This window comes from Pteropus alecto, unplaced genomic scaffold (genome assembly GCF_000325575.1).
Source record: "Pteropus alecto unplaced genomic scaffold, ASM32557v1 scaffold213, whole genome shotgun sequence".
In the NCBI taxonomy this organism is placed as follows: Eukaryota; Metazoa; Chordata; class Mammalia; order Chiroptera; family Pteropodidae; genus Pteropus; species Pteropus alecto.
The window spans coordinates 3,616,546-3,622,406 of NW_006434829.1; the positions used below are offsets into that span (position 1 = coordinate 3,616,546).

A 5,861-nucleotide genomic window follows, 5' to 3' on the forward strand; every position below is an offset into this window, starting at 1 on the left:
GATGCTGATGCGAACGCTTGTGGCGCAGGAGGAAGGACATCGCGGGCTTCGCGGGCTTTGGGGGAGGAGATTAGGTCCAGGACTCCTTATCCACAAATCCGAAATCCAGCACTGTCTGAACACCAAAAGTTTTCCCAAAACCCGTCTGGCCTAAAACCTGGGCTGACCGGCCGTGAGGTGACCCTGTCTTTCTCCAGCTTGGTGTGAATACTCCTACAACCTAGTGTAGAAAATAGTGTGTGATGGCAGAGTGTGTCGCCAAACACTGCCGGCACGTGTTCCTCAACAGAAAATCTAGATAATGGATTGGTTTGCAAAATTCCAGAAAAATCCTGATTCACACTCGGTTTTGGATAACACAGGAGTTTTAGTGGATGGATTTGCAATTCTCATCACACCTTCATTTTCCTTCTCTTTGTCCGCCTAGGACCCTGAAAATGAAAAAATGTCTTTTTTCCCTCGATAATATTTTGAGTTTACAATGATGTGTAAATTTCAAAATGGGTGAGAGAGACAGCGGGAAGTCTGGGTCACTGCTGTTTTATCCTCATCCTGACCCCTTTCTAACGAGGTGCCCAAGTTCTCACCAACTCCCAGTGACCTCGCTGGGGATAGGGGGCGACTCTCTACTCGGGTTCACCTGTGTTGACGCCCCACGCGAGACAACACTACAGCACTTGGCACGATTATCTCCCTCCGTCAGGTCTCCCACAAACCGAAGGGGAAGATACTGCGTTCTCTGACACAGAAGCCAGGCCTGGCTCCGGAATCTGTTAAACGCATCGGTCCTCCAGCCAGCTGCCAAGGTCCCACTGCCACCATTTAGCTCCGACGCCTTGGTTCAGTCAGCCACTCAACGGCCTAAAATGTAGCACCTCTGGCTATTCACAACCCCATCGGCCTCTGCTGGCCTCTCTCGATTCTTCTAGAAAACAGCCTAAGTGTCCAGTTGTGTGGGAACCCAGGACTGGCCACAGAAAGGTGAATTTATGCTACCATTCACCTGTGCAAAAAGGGGACAAGCCAGTGAAGGATCTGTCACATCGTGCCAGCTACACTGAGAGTGACGATGCCCCAGAATTACCCCGCCTGGAACGGATGGCCCTTTGTTAAACTAGCATTCCCATTGATAAGTGTAGTACATTACATGCAAAATAGATATCTAAATAAAATTAAACAAATATAAACTCAAATAATAAATTCACAAATTCCAAATAAGTCAATGAAAGAACAATAAAACCACCGTTAGGCGAACACCACGCGGGTAAGTGCTACAGGCAAGATCCGCCACCGGTCGCTAAGCTTGGGAGGCCAACGCGTGAGGCGAAATGGGACACTTGTCAGGTCTCCAAGTGTCGCCCCCAAGGGCGTGATTAATTGCAAAGCAAAAAATGATGATATTACAAAGGAGGAAGTTGGCAGCACAACCTTGACCAAGGCATCGAGGTTAAGGCCCCTCGTCTTGAGGTTTATCAGCAGCACGAGTCCCCCCGCTCATGGTGACATTGTTCTCGCCGAAAATGCATAAGCTCATTTTCAACACGGGACGACATCAGACAAACCCAAATGCAGGGCCACTCTCAGAAATCACTGACCAGCGCTCCTCAAAAACGTCAAGGTCACGACTTATACAGAAAGACTGAGACAGTGTCACAGATCAGAGGCGACCAAAGAGACGTGACGACTAACTGCAGAGTGGGATCCTGGATGGACACTGCCAGGACAGAAAAGGCCATCGGCGGACAAACCTGTGAAACTCGAACTAGGTTTGTTGCTGAGCCAATGGTGTCGATTTCCTCGTCTCGGTTGTGCTGTGGGTGTAAGATTTCGACGTCAGGGAAGCTGGGCGAAGCGTTCATGGAGTTCCGTGCTATTCTGCAACTTTTCTGTAAGTCTAAAGTTATTCCAGAATAAAGTCGTTTTTGAAGAAAGGGACCTGGGGATTCATACGTCAAGTGCTGGAGTAGTCAGCTGGGGGCTTCCGGGGCGGGTGGTGATCCACCAGCACTTCCGGCCTCCTGGGTGGCCAAAGTGGATCAGAGGACGAGGCTTCAACCAGTGGCCTTTGGAGGCTGAGCCGAGCTAACGACGCCCTGGTGGGGCCCTAGCAGCGTCATCGGCAGATGCTCGCTCCAAGAAAGACATTTTAGGGGCAACGAGATTAGATGCCATCCCTTCCTTCCCTGCCAGCACAGCCTTTCCAAACGCGTTTCTACATAGCCCAAGTTCACGCAGCCATTCGACAGTGACGCCTGCCTTTACTGACTTATGTCCCCAACCCGATGACACGTCCGTTCTCTGTCACCTTCGCAATGTCCACGTCGGCAGGCAGAGAGTGGAGTCTTCCCGGTATTTTAGAACAAAACTCAACATATAAAGTTTCTTAGACACTGACTAGTGAATTGAAACGAACACACGACATCGCTGCACATTCACGATTCCACGTGAGCGCATAAGCTCTACCCGAATTCGAACGCCATGATCTGCGATGAGCAGCTGCCCCTTCTCTCCTCTTCCTCTTTTCTGGAACCCACAGAAAGTAACCGCCCTGTGCCGTCCGTCAGCTCCCTTCACGCAGCACCGACCGGCTCCCGGCTTCCAAAGTCACGGTCTTTTCTTAGGAAAAGTCACCTCGTCTGTAGATCTGATAGCACATTTATTTTGGAAAACTGGGGAGTTCTTGATACACACTCCCGACCTCTGTTTTAAATTACTGCCTCGGGCCTTCCTGCCAAACTCGTCCTGTATAAAGGGACTCAGGGCTAAGTGTGTAAATAATTTTTAAAATTCCACTGGTAGTGATTTGGAAATAAGAGGGGTTTTCTTTCTCTTTTTTTTTTTTTTTTTTTTTTTTTTTTTCGCTTTTTTTTTTTTTCTTTCCTCCCTCCCCCACACCCACCACCACCACCAGGGTTACAAAGGAATTTAACATTGTTTTAATTTGGAACACAGGTCGAGTCTATTAAAACTTCTTGTGCTCCGGGTATATAAAATTTGTACTTTATATCATCACAAAGCTTTAGAGTATTAAGTAATTCATTTAATTAAACAAGCAATTTTTGGACCTTGGGCCCCACTCTGGATGTAAAAAAAGTTTTATAAATTTCAAAGACTGTGGAGGCACGTGATGGACCCTGTGGACCTAGAAAAATCAAGGCCATCACTCATGCAGATGGACTGATGGACAAAGGATTGGGGTGCCCCCAGGTTTAGACACATTCGAGAGTGCTTGATATCTTTATTTTAACATAATAGGGTTTGCTGATCAAGCAGACATCTGGGGATTTGCTGCCCAGCATCTGTTCCTTTTTCCTGGAGAGGTATCCCCCTTTCCCTCTGGGGAGCCACTCCCTGCCTAACTCTCACACAGAGGGTTCAGATGGGGCTCCAGGTGGGCAGCAGGGACCCAGGACCCAGGGCCACGGCGATTGGTTCAAGGGCAGTCATGTGACTTGACGAGAGCCAATGAGCAACCACGGATAGCGATAGGCATGCTGGGACCAAGGCACTCACTCTCTTTAAAGCCCTGGAGCTGGGGCCGTTATCCGGTGACCACCACAGGTGAGAGTGCCACTGCCAGCGGCCACCAGGAAGAGCCCGAGATGGACTCAACACGGAGAAGAATTAGAGAGAAAAAGAGAGAGTCCAGAACTGCATCTCGATGACACTGTTTAGACCCCTACATCCAACTATACCCCAAGCTGGCAACTGTAGTCAAATGAGACAATAAGTTATGTTTTGTTTTGTTTTTTTAGGTGAGGCAACCCTTGGTTGACCTCACAGATTGCAAGGACCTTGTCAGCTCACAATCCCTTATTACTTTTATTTTTTATGCCTACGGCACCTGGTCTTCCTAGGTGGTGTCCCATCCAAGTACTCACTGGGCCCGACCCTGCTTAGCTTCCGAGGTCAGACGGGATCGGGCTTGTTCGGGGTGGCAAGGCTGTAGACAAGAAGTTATTTTTTGTTCTTAACCCAGTTAGGGTTTCCCTCCCTTGCAACGCAAAAGAGACATAAGCTGATTTGCCTGGGAGTTTATCGACGGGGTGCTGGGACAAGCATGGAGGGTACCTCTGGGGAGCCACCTGCCAGCTTCTCTCTCCCGCCGTAGACGCCGCAGGACGAGCCCCGGGGCCTGGCACGGCAGTGACCTTGGACGGTCACTCCCTCTCTCTGGAACTCGCATCCCGAATGGGGAAGAGGATGGGACGGTCTTTAACCCATGTCCCGTTGAGAACAGAAAACAGTGCGGCTCGCTGCAGCGTTACGTAGGAACACCGCGTTTTCTAGGATTTGACGTTCTCAGCGATGAAGAACCACTATGTTTTGTAAATGGAAATGGCACTACTGAAAACAGAATGCTATAGACAGACCTGTGTCATTTGTTTCCAAAGACTATCGACATACTAGAGTGATGTGAAAATAATAATAAAAGAGAGACATTTTGTGGCAGACTTTGGGGTGAGGTTAGGACTGCGATCTGCGAGTGACCTCGGGGTGAATGCTGCAGCCGCCGGAGCCACCAGCGAGTATTCTCGGGACAAACAGGAAATGGGTCAAAACGCCACCTCCAGAAATGGTCTGAGCTGTGCTTTTAGTGACTGTGAAGAGAGATCGCAAACCTCACGCGCCTACACACACGCACACGCACGCACATGCATATATATACACACATAAGCACACCGTACATGCATATACACACACCTTGTACACATGTGCACACATATACACCACACAGTCATACACACATCTACACAAATACATACACATACGTGCACATGCACACACATATACGTATATATATAGACAGACAGACGCACACGCACATGTGTCACACACACATGCACACGCACAGTCTCCTCCCAGCACACCCCGTTACCCCATAGGCCATTCGAGGCACCTCTCACTGGAGCCTAAGAGCCCGGGGCCCCAGTGGACCTCACAGTTGAACAAGGAGAGTGGGCACGACACTTGGGGGACCGCTTGCTTACTGGTCACCCACGAAATCCCACAAGCCCGCGTCGGGACACCGTGGAGAGAACAGAACATGGACACCCACGGTGCCCACACTGACATCCTGGACGCCACAGGGGCACGTGAAAGAAACGGCTGAACTTCGGGAGAAAAGCTTCTTCGCGAGCCGGAGGGTGACGGCAGCCACTACAGCGCGTCTCGGCGCGTGCCAGCCGATGTCCCTCCAGGCGCTTTCCGATTTCCCTACGCTGGTCACGTCTGTCGATCCAACGGCTATAACCCCGATAACCGCTCGGGTTTTAAATTCCTCTCCCAGCAGCTCAGGGCACCAGGCGGTGCCCACCCAGGACGGGAGGCCCTTCTGTTCCAGGGCCACTGACACCCGCCCACGCTCACTCAGACCAGGACAACATGGACACACCAGCCACCTCACTGCACGCCTTTGGGATGCTGGCACCAGCCCAGGTCTCGGGACAAAACCCACACAGACACGGGGAGAAGGAGTCGACTGCACATGGCACTGGCCACGAAGTGGGTTTGTTTTGTCAATGTTATGTCGGAAGGGTGCTGAACGAGACGACGGTGCTCCAGGCCCTGCTGTCCCTTTACCGGATGCGAGGGACTCATCCTACATCCTGCACCCCAAGGACCGCCCCTCTGCATGGACCCCAGCCCCTCCCACACTCCTCTTAAAGCTGACTCTTGGCCACCCCTCAGGGCTGGGGACACACACCCCAGCAAGGCGGTGTGTCCCAGGCTTGGGCCATTTGGGCAGGCGGTTCTGGGACCCCAGGTAACAAGAGTCGTCTGGGGCCAGAGCTGGGATGAGTGTGAGGCAGAGGCCTCTGCATTTGTACCTGAAAGTCAGCGCTGCCTTAAATCTGTCC

The 5,861-nt window shown here is 51.1% G+C and overlaps 1 pseudogene; it reads right to left on the minus strand.

Annotated features, from left to right (window-relative positions):
* Positions 1-3,832: 3,832 nt before the first annotated feature.
* Positions 3,833-3,951, minus strand: LOC112478407 (annotated as a pseudogene).
* Between the last annotated feature and the right edge of the window lie 1,910 nt (positions 3,952-5,861).